Raw genomic sequence first — 22,788 nt, forward strand, 5'->3', positions numbered from 1 at the left:
TTCGCTCATCCAAACGCCCTAAATGCATAAATTGATTATCGATTGAATAAGTGTGTGTTTGCTCAAGCTCTAGCGGATATGACGAGAATGCTTTGGGAAAATCCTGCTTTTATGATTATCGGCTGAAACACGCAATTCGCACGGCCCATTTCAGCCAAAGCAATGGCCAATACGATAAAAAATTATTAGCACGTGGCCCGTTAAAACTGTTGGAAGGTCATAAAAACTTACTGCAGCGGATCAAAATCACATATGTGACGCGAAAATCCATATGTATGAAATCCAATTAACTTGATTTAACAATTAATTAAAATTGCTAACATTCCGATTTAATTTCTTCCGAGCTTAGAAAAATGTTTTTATAGTTATTGAAAAAAATTGGAAGCAGCAACGAAAAATTGTTAAAAATTGTTAATTTAAAAAAATTATGTTTCTCAATAATGAGTTGCTTAATTTTATGAGAGACAATAATGTTATTTTATGAAACAAGTTGAACAAATAATTCATTTTTTTTTTTAATTTTCTCCAGCAAAAAGTGATTTGCGTTTTTGTCAAATTTTGAATTGAAGAATTTTTCAATGCATGGAATCTTCTGAAATTCAAGCAAAATCTGACTAATAATTTTAACAAAAATCATTTGTTTTTGCTATACAATCATTTTTTGGTTTTGGAAGTTGAATATATAAACGCGCGTATTACTGAAATGCAAACAGTGACAGATTAAATTAAATCCTTAAAAATGTAATACAATAAAATAGCCAAAATAATGCAAACTTTTAGAGATCCCTATGATTTGGATTAATTTTGTTGTAGTTGTAATAAAATAAATTGTGTGTTTATGGAGGGAAAAGTGTGTTGTCAAATATTTTTAGCTTATTTTTTCCCTTATCTTTTCAAGCAGTTGTTTTCCCAGATTCCCCGCAAGTCTCGGTGATAAACAAACAAGAAACTCTCGATTGCTAAGTCTTCGCACGCCTTTAAAGCTCCAGACTTTCTTCCCCCTATTCTGTTTATTTCAATAAAAAAACGTGGTGCTGTTCAAATTTATCACACCCAAAGAGGAAAACAAAATCGAAAGACTTTTCAATCTTCTTGCTGGAAAAGTCTGCAGCTTTTCTTTGAGACCATTTGTAGGAAAAGACGCGAATATTTGTGCACATTCAAGAAAAGAGGAGCGGAAAAGGGGCGCGTTGCGGCTCTTTTTAAATATTCAGGCCGTGTCTCGCAGATAATATTTTACACGCAGCGATGAACCCAAATGAAGAGAGGGCGTCAGCTAGCTTTTGACGTGGCCAAAATGTGTATACACAGGATAGAATTTGCACCGAAGGCCAAAACGAGACAGACACATTTTGTTCTTTTATTTCGCCAAATAAGCGCGAATTTACTGTCACGGGTTTTCAAGCAATTTCGCGCGCCGTGTGGAAATCAGCAATTTCCAATTTAGATAAAAGCGGCTTTCAATCTGGGTAATTGTATTGAACTAACACAATTGGTGTGTTGAAATTTACAATTGTTAACACCGTTAGTTAACTAACGGCTCATTTCAGATGAGAGGAAAGTGCCAAAAGTATGCAAATTCAAGCTGAAAAAACGGTGCGCTTTTTATTGAGAGATATTTTTCTTGATCAAATATATATTTCTTATTTGGAATAAAAATATACAAGCTTGATTTTTTTTCAATTTCATTACAAAGATTACAAGTAAAAAGTAAAATAAATACGTTTAAAACTATTAGAATTTTACAGAAGCATTCAACTAGTTTTTTCAAAGAGTATTTATAACAAAAACTTGTAGATCAAAAATATGAAAAAGTTGAAAAACACGAAAAGATATTATTATATATTGATTTTTTTATTGAAAATCATCAATTCCAAGGAGGTTCTTTAGTCGGTTTTTTCTATAGTTAAAAAAAACTCACAACACCACCAATGAAGGAAACGCCGTATAATTTTAAATTAAAAAAATTATATAACATAATTACAAAAATAATAATATTTGCCAAAACAACAAGTGAGCAAATAATTGTTTTAAGTGGGTAATTTGTCAAGTTTTGCTCTTCAATCAATACTCATATTATATAGAAATAATTTTCCTGATAAAGAATCATCATTGAACTGGAAATTGGATTCACGCCCTTCAATCTGCTCCTCTTGTGACCACATTTCCTTCCACCCCTGTTATATATTCCATTCCGCTTCATTTCATTGGGTGCGATCAATTGTACGAGAAAATTCGTTTGATTCTCAAAACTAAGGTTTGCTGAGGGCAAAAAAAAAACCTCCGCTGCTCTCCAATTTTAGTGCAAATTATTATTGAAAATCAACAAGAGTTCTCTTGAGACGATCGGCAAACAAAACGTTCGCATTTCTACACGTCGAGTAATGTACTCATTGTCCTCATCGACTGTGACGTCAACGTCGCCAGAAGTCTGTGGTGAAAAAAACTAGTACCTTTTTTTAGCAATCAGAGGAATTATTGCCTATATGAAAGACGTGGGTGTCTGCGAGTCCTCACTTCTTTTCCTGGTCTGTCTCTGTATTGAACAGAAATCAATTCGGGCCAAGCAAAGTGATAAATGACGAGAGATGAAATCGTGCGGAAAAGGGTCCCGCTGATTTGAGAGATGGATGCCCCCAGCCATTCAAAGTGAAATTTGCGTTTCGGAGAAAAGCAGCCGACTAAAAGATATTGCGTGAAAAATTTTGTTTGATGCGAGAGAGAAGTGCTTTGGGTTTTGACACACAAAGTGTGCCCTTTGAAAGGGCGGCACTCATTATTTCTTTGTAAAAAGCAAACACACATGAAAAGGAATTCTTGTAATATTTATCGACAAAAGCATGAATTTGATAATATTACAAAGTGGGAGTGGGGAAAATATTTTATGCTCAATTTGATCCCCATTTTAGCGAAAAACTTGAAAAGGAAAATCGTAATTTTGTAATTCCACTATTGATCTAATTTATTAATAATAATTTTTTTAAGTTTGAAGCAATAAATCTTGGAAAATTATCTCCGTTTAGAATATTTAGTTTTAATAAATTTAAAAATTATTCAGAAATTCACCCAAAGCCCATTCGGTAATAAATTTACAGTAAAAATTTATGCTAAAAAAATAAATATTCTGTTCCTTTGCCGTTTAAAAATCCACAGAGCAAATAATGCTTCCTATATCCACCCTCTTGAGCTTGAGTTTGTAATTTTTCAGGGAGAGCCGTATACTTGTCATGCAAAAAAGTGGTAAATGCGTCCGCCCTCTATTTTTAATCAAAGTGCAGCAAGTCGTAAAAGCCGAGGCCAGAGTTTAGCTTGCTGGAAAAACTCTCTCAACACTTGCGGGCAAATTTATGGTTTATTACTCGGTTTGCTCAGGCAGGTGCACCAGCAAATAAACGCATAAGCCGAATTCTGTTTCGACAAGGAAAATTTTGTTGGTAATAAAATTCCGTGCTTTAGCTGTCAAGCGTCAACGGTTAGACGTAGACGGATTGGCCAAACAAAACCTCCTGAGGCACCAAAATTGTTAGTTATAAAAAAGTGGGATTTTTTTTAATTTTTGCAAGAATTTTTCATTTTAAAATTTTTTCGTCGTAATAAATAGCATTTCTTGTTCTGATCAAAACTGCTTACAAATTTCCTATTATTTGAAGATAAATGCATATTAATGCGAGGATCTTTGACGACTCACAATTAATTGTTTTTAAATTCTGATTTCTTACCAATCTTTTGCTTTCTATAAATTCACAAGTCTTTGTGTGAAAATTGTAAACTAAAAATATATGGTTGGAATATCAAAATAATCAAAACCATGTTTATTTCTGTTCATCGTCTTGATCAAATTTAAAAATATTTCTGATTAAAAAAAAGGATCGTTATTTAAATTTTTCTCATGCCAATAAAGTCCTCTAGTAATCTCACGTCATCAATAAAAAACACACATTTTGAAATTTAGAGGCAACACAATAGTTCCTTCATTGGAAGCCCAGGACTTGCTTTGGCAACAATTTTGAGCTGCGCATTTCAACGTTCCGCCCCCGCATTATTCAGTAATTGAGTTTCTCGAGACAATTTTCCCACAAAGAAGCCCCAGCTGAGGTTTTGCGTACAATTTTGACGCGCACTTTCCAGTTGGACGAAAAAGAAGAACTGGATCTCCCCCTTGTGTGACACGCCCGGGAGCTAATTTGCACAAAGAAAATGAAGGGTGCTGGTGTGTTTAAGTGAATTAAAACCTCCAAATAACAAAAGCTGGACGGAAATTGGGAAAAGAGAATTGCCTGCAGCGAGAAAGAGCAGTGGAGAGGCTTTTCATATATACTTTTCAACCTTTTACTTGGGATCAAAGGCAATCCATTAAATTTGCTTCAAATTGGGATTCGTGGAACATCTTCGATGAAGAAAGAACTCCACAGGTTATAAAAGTACGTTGGCCAAATCATTTCATAGTTGAAATGTTTGAATTTATTTAAAAAAAAATTTAAATAAAATACACTTTTATTCAGTTTTATTATTAAAGAATCGAGCAAATATAATTTTAGATTAAGAAATGAACCAAAATTTAAATTAATGTTGGTCTCATTAATATTAAATATTTTATTTTTTTTATATATAATGCTCTAAAAAAAATTTTAATCAAATTTATTTTAGATCTTATTTTAATTAAAGTAATTTATCTTCAATATACCACTAAGGAGTTTGAATCGAACAAACTTATGGCGGTTTTATCGATTGCCAAAAGTTTGTTAACCAGATTCAAAGATCTTAAAAGTTATAAATTATTAATCTACAGCAACTTGACCGAGGCTATTCAACTTAAAGTAAACTTTGCCTTTGACCTCTCTAAAACATTAAAATCCCACGGAGGGCCAGAACTTCAGTAAAAGGCCAAGCAAACTTATTAAATAATTATTTTCATCACATTTCTATAATTGTTTTCCAGTAATCAATATTATTATTTTAAATAATATTTATTTGTCTGACAATTTGATTGATTATGAGCGTCAGTCACTGGATAATGGTGAAGTGGAATAACTGCCGGAAGGGTCGTGGATTCGCCAAAGCAAACACTATTTTCGCTCTACAAAGTGAATCAGAAATCGTTTTCGATAGGGATTATTCAACAGAGCTGGGCGTTAATCTCGAATTAGCCGTGTTTCTCGCCGGCGAGGCCAAATTGGATTGGGTTTATTTACAAATAGCCGCGCACACCGTCGGAGAGGAGGTCGGGGGCGGCTAGGGTCGGCCATGTGCCGAAGAAGAGGGATGTTTGTTGATGGATCGACGCGCACTGATTATTATGATTGCGGGTCGGCGCAAAAAGGACCGGACGGACGCCCCTGCATTTGCCCGCAGTCCGTCGGTTCGTGGAATCTGAACTTGTGTTGAGCAATTTTTCGTGCCTTTCTCTTATTTTATCGAGAAAGTTAGAAAACGCGCGCGGCTGTGAATGAAAGGAACCGAATTACAAACAAAACAGTGCAAAACCTTGAGTAATCAAATAATATTATTCGACGAGAGTAGAAAGAGGTAAAAGAGACTGGATTAGTTTATTTTTCTTTTTACTGCGAAAAGCGGAAACTTCCTTTGCTCCAAAAATACTCAAGAGGATGGACAGAAATAATCAATGTTCTTGGCCACTGGCGCAAATTATTCAATAAACTGAAATATTTTAGTGAAAAACTTCTAAGAAAATTGCAAAATAAAATTTTAATAACCATAAAAAATGAAAACAGTGCTCAAAAGGAAGTCTAAAATCGCAGCATATATTTTTATACAATAAAAAAAAAAATGCTTGTTAATGAAAATTTTTGTAGTTTTGTTGTGATTAAAGAACAAATATTAAATAAATTTGATACAATATATCGCTTTTTTATATTAATGCTTCATTCAATAATTTGTTTAAAAACACAGATTAAAATTTTATAAGGAGCAGGATATTTGTCTCTTTATTTACTTTTTTTACTTATATAAGAATAAAAGTTGCATATTTTGATAAACAAAAAATTAATAAACAAAATTTAGTTTCTCGTCTTTCATTGTTTCAACTTTAGACAAAAGGGAACTATAGTTGACCCTCCCCGTTGGTCTGTCCACAATGATTGCGACTAGTCAGGTTCATTGAGACAGAGCTAGACGTACAGAACCGCTTTTTCCGCTCCATTCATCCGTCTCTGGTTTTATGCCTCTCCGACGCAAACAAGACGTCCCTCTTGCCGGTCGTCAACTTAATTGCAAAACTGGAGTCGTCACTCGCACAAAGCAGCACACTCCGCTCGTATACCAGCAGAATTCGGCCGAACTATTTCAAATTCACTACCCACGCCGATTCGCGAATAAGTTCTCAGCAATTGATGGCCGCAAGGGAAATTTGCTTGCAATTTACTCCCTTCCGCTCGATTTGTTTCGAAAGACCTGAATTGAAACTCCTACAAAATGACAAATTGGCTTTTTTCAAATCGAAACCTCTGCAGTATCTGGTGCGGTCACGTTTCCGAACTAATTCCACTTTTTTATATATTTCGGAACGTTATCATTTCCGCGCCAAAAGATTAATTTACAGAGTGACCAAAAAAATTGAGTGTGTGTTGGATCCTTTTTTACTCTCTCTTTCCTGCAAAGCTGCGGTTAGGCCACCAGCTGGGCACGGGACGACGAGAAACGCGCCGTCAATTTGTCACCAACGTGCTCTCGAAATGAGAAATTGCTTTTCGGTGGTTAAGCCTCAAAGCAAATGAGAGTCATTTCGTCGTTTCTCTCGCCAATAGTTAACGGTGTTAAGGCTCGGCTCATCTGTCGATGAATTGACCGTTTTTCATCATGGAAGCTGAATGAGAGAGATAAAAAAATATCGTTTGCGTGAAAATAATCAACAAGGACACGCGGAGAAAAATAAAATAATATTTGGCAGACAACTATGCCCAAATAAAAACTGAATAACAACAAAATTTTGATAAATAAAAGGGAAGAAAAAAAGAGATAATATGGTTTGGCAATTAATGAGAATTACATTTAGTCGTCATCAAATTTAGAAAGTTGTAATAGATGAATATTTTGAAAATTCTTAAATTCAATAAATTAGATGCAAGCGATGAATCATTAAAAATTGCGCTGCTCAAAACGACGTTCTTCAGGAGAGTGTAAAAGAATATGTTATAGAAATAAAAGATTTTTCTTATTGTTTGGCTCATAATGATAATTAAATTTAGTCGTCATCAAATTTAGAAAGAAGTAATAGATGAATATTTTGAAAATTCTTTTTCGCAATAAATCAGATGCAAGCGCTGAATCATTAAAAATTGCGCAGCTTAAAACGGTGTTCTTCATGAGAGTGCAAAAAGAATATGATATAAAAATAAAAGATTTTTCATCTTGTTTGGCACTTAATGGGAGTTAAATTTAGTCGTCATCAAATTGAGAAAGTGGTAAATAGATGAATATTTTGAAAATTCTTAAATTCAATAAATCAGATGCAAGCGCAGAATCATTAAATATTGCGTTGCTGAAAACGGCGTTCTACGGGAAAGTGCAAAAAGAATATGTTATAAAAATAATAGATTTTTCATCTTGTTTGGCACTTAATGAGAATTAAATTTAGTCGTCATCAAAATTAGAAAGTGGTAAGTAGATGAATATTTTGAAAATTCTTAAATTCAATAAATCAGATGCAAGCGCTGAATCATTGAAAAATGCGCTGCTTAAAACGGCGTTCTTCATGAGAGTGCAAAAAGAATGTGATATAAAAATTAAAGATTTTTCATCTTGTTTGGCACTTAATGGGAACTAAATTTAGTCGTCATCAAATTTAGAAACTTGTAATAGATGAATATTTTGAAAATTATTTTTCGCAATAAATCAGATGCAAGCGCTGAATCACTAAAAATTGCGCGGCTCAAAACGGCGTTCTTCAGGAGAAAGGAAGAAGAATATGATATAAAAATAATTGATTTTCCATCTTGTTTGGCACTTAATGAGAATTACATTTAGTCATCATCACATTTAGAAAGTGGTAAAAAGATGAATATTTTGAAAATTCTTAAATTCAATAAATCAGATGCAAGCGCAGAATCATTAAATATTGCGTTGCTGAAAACGGCGTTCTACGGGAAAGTGCAAAAAGAATATGTTATAAAAATAATAGATTTTTCATCTTGTTTGGCACTTAATGGGAGTTAAATTTAGTCGTCATCAAATTGAGAAAGTGGTAAATAGATGAATATTTTGAAAATTCTTAAATTCAATAAATCAGATGCAAGCGCAGAATCATTAAATATTGCGTTGCTGAAAACGGCGTTCTACGGGAAAGTGCAAAAAGAATATGATATAAAAATAAAAGATTTTTCATCTTGTTTGGCACTTAATGGGAGTTAAATTTAGTCGTCATCAAATTGAGAAAGTGGTAAATAGATGAATATTTTGAAAATTCTTAAATTCAATAAATCAGATGCAAGCGCAGAATCATTAAATATTGCGTTGCTGAAAACGGCGTTCTACGGGAAAGTGCAAAAAGAATATGTTATAAAAATAATAGATTTTTCATCTTGTTTGGCACTTAATGAGAATTAAATTTAGTCGTCATCAAAATTAGAAAGTGGTAAGTAGATGAATATTTTGAAAATTCTTAAATTCAATAAATCAGATGCAAGCGCTGAATCATTGAAAAATGCGCTGCTTAAAACGGCGTTCTTCATGAGAGTGCAAAAAGAATGTGATATAAAAATTAAAGATTTTTCATCTTGTTTGGCACTTAATGGGAACTAAATTTAGTCGTCATCAAATTTAGAAACTTGTAATAGATGAATATTTTGAAAATTATTTTTCGCAATAAATCAGATGCAAGCGCTGAATCACTAAAAATTGCGCGGCTCAAAACGGCGTTCTTCAGGAGAAAGGAAGAAGAATATGATATAAAAATAATTGATTTTCCATCTTGTTTGGCACTTAATGAGAATTACATTTAGTCATCATCACATTTAGAAAGTGGTAAAAAGATGAATATTTTGAAAATTCTTAAATTCAATAAATCAGATGCAAGCGCTGAATCAATAAATTTTGCGTTGCTGAAAACGGCGTTCTACGGGAAAAGGCAAAAAGAATATGTTATAAAAATAACAGATTCTTTTATCTTGTTTGGTACTTAATGAGAATTACATTTAGTCCTCATCAAAATTAGAGTGATACATAAATGAATATTTTGAAAAATTCTAATTGAGATGAAAAAAGCCTGCAATTTGTTTTGAATAAATTACTTGTAAAAACTATTAATTTAAAACTCGAAATTTAATTTTTTTTATTTAATTTCAAGCAGACCCGTCCTTTTTATAGCTGAAAAAACTTATAACGGCCCTCCAAACCCCCTTCAGCACGCCTCCGAGGGATTCCAAAACGTAATATAATTTCTGATTCATCCGTCTGAAGCTGACCATTCATGTCTTCACTGAGAGAGGATATAACACACGATTGACCCCTGGCAATTGCGGCACTTTAAGCACACATTCGCAATCGTAATGAATTGCTTAGCTCGTTGCTTTGGCCGCCTCCGGGGAGTATAGCCGGCCGGTCGCTCCGCAAAATGACATTTGATCAAATCGTGCGCAGCTTATTTTTTTGCTTCCATGACAAAACAAAATCTATATAAAATAGACTTCCGCGTCAATACAAACAGCGAAGACAAGTGGATGAAAGAAAGCTGGCAGTTCTATGACCTGAACAAAGTATATTCCTTTCAATCTGATTGTCGTTGCTATTGTTATTTGCAAGACACTCTGAGAGAAATGTGATATTTGGTCTAATAGCAGTTGTTAGCATTGTTGTTGCGATGTATTTTTTCCACTCAAAATAGTCCATTTATGTAAGAGAGAAAAATATAAACTTTAAAAAATGCATAATTATATTTATTTGATTTACCAAAAACTTTGCTCCGTTCTATAGCATTTATTTCCCGTACACCTCAAATTAATTAAATCATTCATTAAATATACCAGAGGACACAGTTTAATTTCAAAACCAGTGCATGGTTTATCAATATAACCCCGCTCTTTTATTTGAGCGAGTCATTCATTATGAAATATTCATTAATTGAACCTGGACGAAATTTAATTTCCAAAGCGTCGGAATAACGGAATAATAATTGCTTGGTGAGAAATTACCAACCATCCCGAAAATCGAGAATTCCATTTCAGAAAATATTTTTGTAGCTTGTAGGGCAAATTAATCTCGTTGCCATGCCTCAATTTTTTATCATTGACAGGAAAAAGGAAAAATAGCACATTTTTTTATATAAAGAGAGGTGAAAACTTGGTACCCATATTTTGATTTAATAAAATATTTCCATAATATTTCAAACAAAACATTCACCAAGCTTCAAAATGGGTATCACGTTATATATTTACCTTATATGTAGCAACATTGTTACTTTAACAAACAAAATATCTTCCACATGCTCCGTGAGCGGCGAACCAGAAATTGACGCGTCACTTTTTATTCCTGGGCAACCCCTGAACAAAAGTTCACGCATTAGCGGTCAACAGCCAGTTCCCTTGTGGCTTTCATCGCTATAAAATAACCGCAGGGCGGAAAGTTGCAAACTTTTGAGATGTGCACCAAGCAAAAGCCTAACTAAGCGCAGATTTCTGCCAAAAATGAGCACCAAAATTAGAGAAATTTTTGCCTGTGCATTTTTTTTTTTTAATTTTTGTCTTACAATTGAGCCTACAATTTTTCAAAATAATCCACAATCCTCTAGACCGATAAATCCAATTAATATCAGAGTGCTCCTTATTTATGAAGAACAATTGAACGAGAATATGAATGAAATTTCATTGCATCTTGCTTTCTAGTTCCACTTAAATCACAATTGTCAATAAGAATAAGGCATTGACAATGTCATTTGTCTTCCTTCGCTCTGTGCGTGAACGTTTTCTCTGTGAAACAAAAGAGACGCGCTTGGAGAAACACAATATTCTGCTTTCAATGTGCACTTCATCAAATCAAAAGACCAATTCCATAAGAGATATATAATTTATTACTCCTGCCGCTCTTGCGTGCAAGACTTTGATCAGAGAAGTGTAATTGTAATTGAATTCCATTTATTCAACCTGACAAAACAAGGCCAATCCACTTTTCCTCCAGCAGAAGTGAAAATTATTGCAGAAATTTTTTACTCCAGCAGAAGCGAATTCTGCTTGCATCAAAAGACGTACGTTCCTTTGTAGATTTTCAGCAGAAACAACTATTGAATATTGGCGAATATATAATTGAATGTGTTAATTGTGTATATAATTCTTGTATTTGTCGAAAGCAAAAGTTGGTGTTGCAAAAAATTCAAATAATGTCAATGAGCCTTGGATTTTAAGACTGTTTTGGTCTAAATTTTGAAGTCTTATCTAGATGTTTTGAGAAAAAAAGCATTAAAAGGTCACCAAAGAATTAATTAATTATTTTCCAGGCTGCTTCTAAAAAAAAGGAAGTCTGCAAGTCAGCCTGTTCTCTCATTCAAATAATATGAATGTACCTTTTTGTATAATTAAATTGTTTTTATCAGTATGGCAGTAATTCTAATTTATATCTAGAAATAAAAAATATATAATAAAAAAGATCTTTTGTTCCTTTTTGCAGAGGAATTGAGCTTTTTTTTGTTCAGTTAACTCCAATTAGCAAGAGGGAAAAATTAGTGCAAATTTTAACGGTGCTCAAACAGATTGGCCGTTTTTCCTTTTACTTGTCAAGCGTACAAAAACAGTAGACATATCATCAAAGATACATCAAGCAAGAGGAGATGAAAGGTTCTGTTCTGAATTAAGTCCTTTGATTGCTTCAATTAATTTAATCCCACAAAATTTGATCAAATAAATTTTTAGCTTTCCGATTAGTCTACACGCAGTGATTCAATTCAAAATTAAAGTTTTCTATTTTAAAATAAATATCCTTATATAAGCATGATATTTTAAAATTTTTTTATTTACTTACATCTTTTTTTAAGGTATGTTTAATTTCTTGTTCATGGTTGAAATTGATTTACTTAAAATTTAGACTTTATGGTTTTGGTCGATTTAGAAAAATATTTGTGTTCAGATTGGCTGGCTGGTGCTATCGTCATAATTACCAAAATGAAATATTTTTGTAAAAGTGATCATAATTTGACCGATGTTTGAAATTTCCTGGTAGTCATTAAAACAGAAAATTAGCATATTTTTCAAAATAATTTGTGGTGAAAACTCAATTATTATTTTAATTAGAAGGAAAAATTTGTCCGTATGAGTTGGTTCTCGGAGCATGAAGCCCATTTCAATTAAAATTTAAATAATTTTAAATAAAGTAAATAAACACATTTCCTTTCCGTGTTCAGTTGAAAGGGAATTTCTAATTAAATTACATAGCATTTGGTTTAAATTTCTCTTCCTGACTTTGCAGAAACGAGTCTCTGCACGCCTAATTTTGCTTCTTTTTTTGCACAAATCAGCAAATTCGTTTTTTTTTGCACTTAGGGTTTATTTATTAATTCAAGTCTCGCTCTCAAGTCGATACTATCAAGTGCCGAACGCTAGAGCGAAAGAGACTTTTCTTTCAGACGCTGTTTGTTTGCCTTAATTGGCGCCTTGCAAGTATAAAAAAGGTCTTTTCCGACACTCGACACCGTCCTAATGGAATGTTTGTCCGCCCGAACCAGCCAGTTTTGTTTAATTAGCAGCCCTGCGGCACATTAGAGGGGCGACCGCATCCACCACAGACAGTTATTAGGGTCGCTGATAGTAAAAGCGACTTTCCACGGAAAAGTGTCACACTTTCCATCGACTCGGTTTTTCTATCTTAATAAAGTTAATAATATTAAATGCTGCGAAACAATAAAAAAAATATTGAGTTAAGTTTTTATTTAATTGTAATAATCAAAGCTCAATTTTTTTCTATCTAAATAATCAGCTTTCATCAAATAAGCTGTAAACTTAACGGTTTCCTTGTTGGCCATCCAATTATTTTGCAAGGTTTAAGCTATAAACTCTAAACTGCATTTTGTATTTATATACAAAGCCGATTAGATTAATGCCCAAATCTACCAGCTAAATTGATTTGAATAATTAATTAACCAGGAAAATCGTTGAAATAAGAACTTTTAAATTATTTCAAAGCAGAGATATTAATTAGTCAATTCGTGCCTATTAATAATACATTATCATGCGGGCTGCAGTTCTGAGGAGGTTTTGGTAAATTGTTGAAGTTTTTTTTTTGTCAATTCACACATTTTGACCTGTCTTTTGTAAGGGTTAAGTAGCCCTTCTGAGGCAAGTTCCATTGTCAAATACCAAGAATACTCAACTGTTCGACTTCAAAGGAGAGTGACATGGAGTATTTTCCAGTCTGCTGGTGACGTGTGAGCACCAAGATTAATTAGCAAACTGCCTCTTGATGGTCTTGTCAGACATACTTGCAAATCAAAGCCACTTTGATAGATTTCGCACTGTGATAGTTTTCTCTAAAATTTGCTATAGTTGTGCAGGAAACTTCAGAAGACAAAACGAAAAAAACTTTCCGGTCTGCACAGGTCTGCGCCGTCTTCACAAGGGAAAAAAAGTGCAAGCTTAAAAAATTTCTTTTTAAAACTTTTGTTAGTAAATTTTTGATTAATTTTTGTATTTTTCGGCTCATAAAATAGGACACTTTGAGGAAACTTTGTTTTCAAACGAAAACAATTTCGACAACTAGTCTATGTTTCAAACATTGTTTTTTTTTTATTTTTACTTATTCGGAAACAATCTAATGTCGTTTTGTTTGTCTTATTGAATTTTTTTGGATGATGTATTTTGCAGAAGAATTCCCGATGGCACATTAATAAACATGATTCGAAACTAATCTCTTTCACATTTTGCAAAAATTTCATCTTCGCTCGACGTGCAGTGCGCTCATTGCTTGTTCCATCCGATTACAGTTGCCGCAAAATAAAAACGAGCTCTCTCGCGCGCGCACTCATGAATCATTCATAGAGCAGAGAAGTTGATACTGAACGCGCTCCACTACTTTTCTTCCTCGCAAACAGCCCGAGACGGCGGCAGCAAAAATGTGTTAATTGCCAGCAGCGGCGCCCAAAGGGTTTCCCGTCGAAAATGAAATTTCTTGCTTACCACGGAGCTCAAAAAACAGGAGATATGCGAAATCCTGCCAAACAAGAAAAGAGACAGCGATGGAAGATCTTTTCATGCTTGACGAGCGTTTAGTTTCAAAAATCAATATGGTACTCATTTTCGACAAAAAAACATTTCTCTTGCAACACTACAAAATTAACACCAAAGTATATACAAACTTGATAAAAATTAAAATTTTTTGCAGTTTACATAAAATTTGAGGTTTAAATTAGTTTCATCTTTAGAAGGAAAAATATAGAAAGTAGGTTCCAACTTTCATGGGTTTTAACTGAGCAAAGTTTGTTCAGGCGTTCCTTTTCCTGCAGTTGGAAGCCAATAAATGCAAAATCTTGTCCATCGATAATTTATTTCTGAGGCGTATAATTAACAAATTAAATAAATACCTAAAGAAATTGAATATTAAAATTTGACTAGAATCTACCAATTAAAATAAAGCTGAGCGTGCAATTTTTTCAGAGAAAGTTCAATCAATTTAGGGGAGAAATATGCCTTTTACATACATACAAACATATTTATTTAATCCTGTATGCTAATTCTGGTAATCAATCATAATCATGCCGCTTTCCCTCTCATTGTTTTGCCATTTTTGAATAAAACGCAAATTCACTCTAAACAAAAAATTAAAAACACTTCCAAATAAGAGTCAAGTGAACATGCTGAATTGGATATTCTGCCTTTTTGTTTTTGGCACATGCGGAGGGAGAAAATTGCTTTCTGCGTATAGATGGAACACAATTTCCAGCCACATACATAAAGAGATTAAATCATTTGAAGCTTTTGGTATAGTCGTGAATTTTCAACAAATGCGCCAATTTCTCTCCAATTTAGCATTCTGTTTTCTTCAAGGCATTTACAATTCAATTGTTAATTTACAGTTTCATTAGAATCTACATTACATAGGCTTCAGTGATTATTCTAAACTTTACTTCCCCAACGTCACTGCCGTTGAGTCGGTTGAGCGTCAGACATGAACTTTTGATCTTTATAAACTAACTTGGAATCCCAGGAATGAAGACCAAGAAATTAAGATGAAGAAAAATGGCGAATCCAATAAAATTCTTAATGCTATTTAGATCTTTGTAATTTAATTAACTAAAATAAATGACAAATGAAACTTGTTCATAAATTTTAGTTTGTTTTAAAATTTTCAATTTTGCCTAAATTTGAATTAAAATGCGTTAATTATTAAGATTTATTATAAAAGTTATATTTTCGTTAATTTAGGGCTGAGAAAAATTCTCGCAAACAACTTAATTTTCTATATTTTAGTTCACTTACCTGTTATCTTTTCGTCCAAGTGATTAATCCTCTGATGTTGAGAGCACTCGTCGCTGGAGCACAATGTCAAGATGCGTTAGCGGCGAACGGCGAGACGCGAGTGTTGCGCTGCAATCCGCCCACCCGCACTACCCCAGCAAGGGAGGCTGCCGGGGGTGGAGGGGGGCGTCGTGTGCGCACTGGCCGTGGATTTCTATTCTATTCTGACCATCGGTCTTCATTAGTAGGCCGAAGCCGTTTCCGACACATTCGGAGCGAAAATTATATATTGTATGTCTGCCCAAAATGAACGAAATCGAAAGTATATTTTTGTCCCGGAATTAATGACTCGAAAGACCTTGCAAAGAAAAGTTCAAAGCAATCGGCAGCCAAGTGGCTGCGATGTTAACTCAAAGGTTGCTTTGTCAGGCAATCCGCTCTACACACGCGTCGACCGAGTTGCATAACTCGGGATTAGTTTGTTAAAATTACTTGTCAGCACTAATTGTAGAAGTAATTAACTGCAAATGTCGTCAGCAGTGTTGACAAACGAGTGGTCTTGAGGTTTGACGCACATAAGTACTTTTTTTTCGGGAAAGTTAGATTGGTTTGTTTAACTTCAGTCTTTTTACTTCTCAACGCGTTTAATGCAGAAGTGCAAGAAATCCGCGAGAAGATGCATGAAACTTCCAGAGATTTATAATCTGATATGATTTGGCCGTCGTATTTATATTAAATTATTTTTCATTTGGTATAAATAATTCTTTTTAATTTTTCATTATAATATGACAGATCTCACAAAATGGCTTGGCATGTATTTTGTAAATGCAATTTAAATGATGTGATACAAGAAAACACCAAAAATATATATTATTTATTTTTAATTTCTGAAAAAATTTAATTTATACCTCTTTTGTCACTATTCATCACAAATAAAGTAAAAATTTCATTAAACATTTAAAAAAAAGCATAAAAATGGTAAAATGCATTGAATAAAAATGTATTATTTATTTTATAATATTTTATGTCTTGTAATAATTTTATTTTTGGCTATAACATAAAATAGCTCTAAAATATTTTGAGACATTTCTTGTCAGCAGCTTAGCACAGATTTGACTGTGATTTGAGCCAATATTGAAATATTGATTTTTTTTAAATTTAATTTTCATTAATTGTTTTAGTTTTATTTTCTAACTTTGATTTACTTGCACCACGGTTTTAATTTTTCATACATTAACACAGAATTAAAATGTGTGTTGGAGTTTGTCATTATTGTTTTGAATCAAAGTGAATGAATTTAAAACAACACCTGGTGTACAGTTGTCAAAAAGGTAATCATGGCTCGTTCTGATTTTAATAAACCATTAATTTATTGATAAATTTTCACTTATAAATGTTCCAGTTGAGAGAAATTTTATAATAATTTTAAAAGTATGAATTACTCGATTTATATAACACAATTAAGACAATCATCATTTCCCTCCTTTGAGGACTTGTTGAAGAGACAAATCCATTTTGATGGAAATTTAATTGCCACTTGCTAATTTTCTTTCTCACGGGGCCAGGTGGGGTCGTTTCAGGAATTGCTCGATGTTCTGGATCTGGAAATTGTCTCGAAGCCGGCTGCCTCATAAATCACACATTTCCGGGAAGTGGACTTTATAAATACCTCACACATCACAAATTCGCGCCTCAAAAGTGGTGCGCTTTTCGATTTTGACACTGACCAGCAGGCCCGCTTTCCAAATACACCAAGAAATGGAGAGCGCTCGAGAACGATTGATGTCCCGCGGCTAATTATAAATACACCTCTAAAGATTCAACCGCTCTTTTCACGCCCCTGTGTTTTCTCAAAGCCGATAATATAATATTTGGCATTCAAAAAAATTAAATTAGGATTAAAAGCGTAGTTCCATAGAAATTGTGTGGGAAGAAATAATGCAATTAATAACTTTCACAAACAACTCAATTATTTTTAAACAATATTTTAGTTGGTATTAAAATGGAAATATTAAGTGTCACTATAAAAGATTCATTGCATCTTGAAGGGCTTTTCCAGCAATGATTTCTTTTCAATTCAAATAAAGTGGAAATTCTATAATTTATGTCTGACCCAACACTTTGCAATATTGGTTGAAATTGGGGCTCATCAAAGGTTCAGCATATTTATTTGCTCAAAATAATTTGAAATCAGCATCCTCAACGTTCTTCATAGTTTGTGGGAAAAGGTCTTTTGATCCTTTAAGAGTGCGATTTGTCGATTGCGATTTCACAATTTCAATACAATTAAGTCCCTTTTTTTAAATATTTAAACAAAAAATACTTTTTAATTATATTTTTATTTATTTTTTGTAAACTTTTGTGGTTTTTCTATATCTTTTGTTTTGTATTAAACCACCAAATCTTTATGTGCAAACAGTTCTATAAATTGAAATTTTATCCCTTAAATTAAAAGACATTGATTCTGACCTTTCTAGGTGAAACCGAATGCCAGCCTATTCTAGAGCAGATGCCGTAATCCGCACTAAAATTAATTCTAGTTCTGCGGTATAAACAATGACCTCCGCTCATTGATGCCTGGGTGCTGCGGCATTCATGCAAATTAATCGATTTTGGCTTAAGTTTACCGAGCAATAAACCGAACGTTATCATTGGAGGATCAGAATGAGAATCCGAAACGTGCAGTATGGGTGAAGTGACGAGTGTCAAGTGCTCGTAAAGGACCAACGCGAACAATAAAACGACGGTGCTCAATTACTCGAGATTTAATTACCGAGACGCCGTGAAGGAATTCTTCCTTGACATTCTTGTTCCTCGCTTTTCCTTCTACAGTTTCAACAAATAAGCGGCATGAGTCTTGTTTGGAATGTTCTCAACAATGCTTTATTTTACAAGATTTATTAGTTCATCATATATGCGTGATATTGTTATTTTCATCTCAAAACAAAAGTTTTTCGCTTTGAGGAAATATTGATAGGTTTTATTGTGCAAATATATCCATTACATTGCAATCTAACTTTTAGAATTTCCATACGAACCGAAGAAAGTTTTTCCCTTTCCGATCGGCTGCAGTCGACATAGGTAAACTTTTCACTCCAATCTGCATGAGTTATGATTTTTTTATAATTGTACTTGGGTTCTGAAATTTTGAATGTGAATTTTATTCTCACAGACAGATGTTTCTGCCCAAAATTCAGCCACCGCAGTCGAAATCTGGCCTCGAGGTCTGGGCGTCACGAGCATGCGGTTCGTGAAAATCTGTATCTCTGCTGCGGATTATCACTTTCCTCTTATTGTTATTTCTCTCACAACAGCAACGCGCTCTCTCTGGCATAGGTTTTATCTGCGAATTAAAATCGTAAACAAAGTGGTGGAAAACGGAGCGGAGAGAGAACAGGGCGCCGGCTGCTGTTTGCCGCAAGGGGCAAAAACAATGCAGTCAAGAGAATTAAAAAAGAATTACTTGGAATTACTTTCAGAGTATTTTTTAAAGCTTAAATATGAGAAAACGTAAATTGTAAGGCTTTTCAAAAACCTCCTTTTTATTTAAAAATATAATTAATTAGAATTTTAAATTTTAAAACAGAACAAAAAAAATTGACAACTAAGAATTTGAAAATGAGGCTAAGTAAGAAATTCAATTTGCTAGAGAATGAGCAACAAATAAAATAATATTGATTTTAAATTTCAGAAAATGTGTGGCTGGAAATTCGCATGGATAAATTAAAAATCTTGGTCGGTTCTGCGTACAGAAAGCCAAATGCAACCGCAGCATATAATGATGAACTAATAAAATCACTTGAGCGGGTCGCGGAAATCAAACACGAATTTGACGGCGTCATTCTCACGGGCGATCTCAACCTTGACGTGAACTGGAAGCTGGACCCGCCAGTTGCTGGAACCGCACCTGCAGCCGAATTCTTAGATCTTTTTGACGACCTATCTATGACACAATTTGTTAAAGATGCAACCCGCACAACGGACTCAACTTCTAAAATTCTTGATCTGGCCCTCTGTGACGCAGCTGGGTTAATTTCAAAGGTCGAAGTCACACCTGGGGTCAGTGACCATGACGCAGTTGTTTTGGAGCTTGCTGTTCGTCGAGAAGTGCTGCGACGAGTCCGGAGAGAATATTTTGACTTCAAAAAAGTAGTTTGGAATGATTTGGGAGCTGAACTTACTCGGAAAATGGAAAATCTTGAACTGACTTTTAGCTCAGTATGTCAAGCTTGGGAGCAGTGGCAGCAAACTTTCTTTGTCACACTCGCTGAAAATGTGCCTAAAAAAATTGTCCGCCCGAGAAAACGGAAATGTGCACCGTGGCTTACGAAAGAGGTCAGCTCACTCATGAGCAAACGTGATAAACTATTTTCCGCCTGGCAGAAAACAAAATCGGCCTTCTCGCGCCTCGAGTTTGAAAAAGCGAGAAAATCTGTGCAGAAGGCAATTCGTCTGGCCCGGGACAAGTGGATGTGGGAGCTGGGCCGCGGACCAGGAGGGAACAAATTTTTCTGGAGCTTCGTCAAAGAGAAGAGCAAAGTTTCGCCCGCTGCTGCAGTGTTTGAAATTGATGGTGAAAAAGTGACAAAGCCCGAGTTAGTCGCCTCTGCTTTCAGCCGCGTATTTGTCAAGAACTTCAACACTGTGCAAAACTATTTCCCTTTCATGCGCCGATCACCAGCAAACGCAACAACCCCTGTGCTATGTGATATTTCTGTTAGCGCTGCGAGTGTGTGCTCCCTTCTGCGGCAAATAAAATCAAATGCAGCGACCGGCCCCGACAACGTGCCCGCGATTGTGCTAAATAAATGTGCCGCCTCACTCGCCCCCAGCCTCGCTCGAATCTTCAATCTTTCCCTTCGGCAGGGTGAACTTCCTCAAGGGTGGAAAACTGCCGCAGTCACCCCAATTTTCAAGAGTGGGAAAAAAAGCTGCCTAGATAATTATCGCCCCATAAGTGTCACTTCATTGGTCGGAAAAACATTAGAAAGGTGCGTGCGAGACAGGGTTGAAAATTTTATAAATGAGAGCAAAATTATTCCCGACTGCCAACATGGGTTCAGACAAAAAAGGTCGTGCACCACACTTTTGTGCAAGACCTTTGACAGTTGGGCCAGCAGGCTGGACGAAAGAAGCGGGACGCACGTCCACGCCATCTTCTTGGACTGGGCCAAAGCCTTCGACCGCGTCCCGCATGACCGCCTGCTGTCCAAACTCGCCCACTATGGCGTCGGCGGCAACCTCCTAAATTGGCTGAAAAGTTTTTTGACCGACCGCAGCCAGTTCGTCGTCTACGGAGGAGCAAAATCAGAGCCTGAAAGTGTCCTGTCCGGAGTCATCCAGGGCAGCGTCCTGGGGCCGCTGCTGTTTAACATCTACGTCGCCGACCTGCCCGCCAACATTGACTCTGAATTAGTACAGTACGCGGACGACGCCACCCTCTGGCGCGAAATTCAGAACCTCTCGGACGTCGCCATGCTGCAGGCCGACCTGGACAGTGTCCGGGCGTGGTGCGACAACAACGGCATGTCCCTGAACCCGACCAAGTGCCACGTGATGGACGTGACGCGCGCCCGGACACGTCGGCATGACGGCTACACAATCGGCGCCTCCACCCTCGAGTACGTCACCGACGAGCGCCTCCTCGGCGTCCAAGTGTCAAAAGACCTGCGGTGGAGCAAACACACGGACATCGCGCGCGGCAAAGCAGCAAAAGTGCTCTCGTTCGCGGCGCGAAATCTGCACGGCTGCACGCCGCGCGTGAAAAAATTGGCCTACCAGACGATGGTGAAACCGCTCCTGTTCTACGGCACCCCCGCGTGGCACCCTTCCTACGATACAAACATCAACAAATTCGAGCGAGTGCAAAAAAGAGCCCTCAGGTTTGTGTACGGGCGGCACATCCCTGATACGGCCGAACATGGGTTGCTGTCGGTGCAGCAGCAGCTCAAGTTCAATGACTTGATGTTTTTCAAGAAATGTACCAGTGGCGAGACTGATATGGACGCAAAGGCGAGAATCACCACCGGCCGAGTGATGAGAAATAGTGACGGAGAGCACCGGTTAATTCTCCCAAAAGTGCGCACAGAGCTCGGGCGACAAAGTTTTTCTTTTCGAATTGCAAATCAGTGGAATTCCCTGCCAACTGCGTTAAAAAATTGTACGGTTTCTCAATTTAAAATTGCATGTAAAGAATATTTGACTGTTGTTTAAAATTTCCCCTTTTCGGCTCCAGCTCGGCAAGTAGATTTAATTTGGAAACAATTTTGCTTTCAAATTGAGTTTATGAGTTTTAGTAAGTTGTTTACTAGGGCTGGCTGCCAATTCTCTCTTCAATGTAATTTTTCCCCCAAATAATATTGACTTGTTGTGAGAGAATAAACGAATTGAATTGAAAATGAAACTAAAAAAAATTTTAAGAAATCGTGGGCGTTTTCCTTGTAAAAATTCGTTTTGAATAGAAACCATTTTTTTATACAGAACTAAATTAATTTTTCCAGAGAATTAATATTATATTCTGCTTTTTAATTATTTATTTTTAAATCTTTTTATTTTAATGTAAATTTTAAATTTAAAATGTTATTTTTTAGCAAGACATTGCAAAGTTCCACATACATTTCATTTTCTCCCTAAATCTTCATTAATTCATTAAAAAAACCAATGTTTTTTTTTATAAATTTGGTCGGGTTATTGATCTATTTACATTTATTTTGGTTACTGTCTTTAGATAGATCATTTGCACTATGAATGTAAATTTTTCAAATGTAGCAATGATAAGTTTAGAATATAATTTATAATTTTATTGATTTTTATCACAATTCAAATATTTGACCTTTTATTATCTCAAAATTGTTTTATTGTTTTAAAGTATGATAAATTTTAACGTTTCATAGAGTTAAGAGTCAAGGAACTATATTAAGCAATTTAAATTTGTCACTCTGGTCACAAATTTGTATAAAAATGGGCAATTCCTTTATTGAATATAGAAGAGGCCTGCAAAAAGTGAAATTGGAGGATTTTGAATATTCTAAATCATAAAATCTTTGTCTCGGAATCAAAATATCCTATTGTCAAATTGAAGTTTATCAGAAAGTTGATTTCTATCTAACAAGCGCATACTTTTCAATAAAAATACTAAAACCATGAACCATGACGTATATAAATAATTTTTCCTTTTTTCCATTCTCAGAAAACGTATTTATTTTTATTTCACTGTAGGAAAAGAAAATAGTGCGCACTCAAGAAACGAAATTTTATTCGAAACTTTCCTTGTCTTCTTATCTTTTCGTGCGCATCATTTGCAGAGCTGCAGGGTTGCGCGCCGCGATTGTAATAAACACGTCAAATTAGCCCACGGAGGCCACACTGCTCGAGCTTTTTGAAGTGGGCCTAATTAACA

General features: G+C 35.1%; 1 protein-coding gene across 2 annotated transcripts in view; it reads right to left on the reverse strand.

Moving 5' to 3' along the window:
• LOC132204417 (calcitonin gene-related peptide type 1 receptor-like) overlaps window positions 1-15,512 on the reverse strand; it is a 32,514-nt gene extending 17,002 nt beyond the window's left edge. For both annotated transcript variants that reach the window (XM_059632912.1, XM_059632910.1), the window contains exon 1: window positions 15,411-15,512. The gene's annotated coding sequence lies outside the window, so the exon portion shown is untranslated. The remainder of the gene's footprint in view (window positions 1-15,410) is intronic.
• Between the last annotated feature and the right edge of the window lie 7,276 nt (window positions 15,513-22,788).

Source organism: Neocloeon triangulifer, unplaced genomic scaffold (assembly GCF_031216515.1).
Source record: "Neocloeon triangulifer isolate White Clay Creek 2 clone unplaced genomic scaffold, ASM3121651v1 ptg000022l, whole genome shotgun sequence".
NCBI classification, from domain to species: Eukaryota; Metazoa; Arthropoda; class Insecta; order Ephemeroptera; family Baetidae; genus Neocloeon; species Neocloeon triangulifer.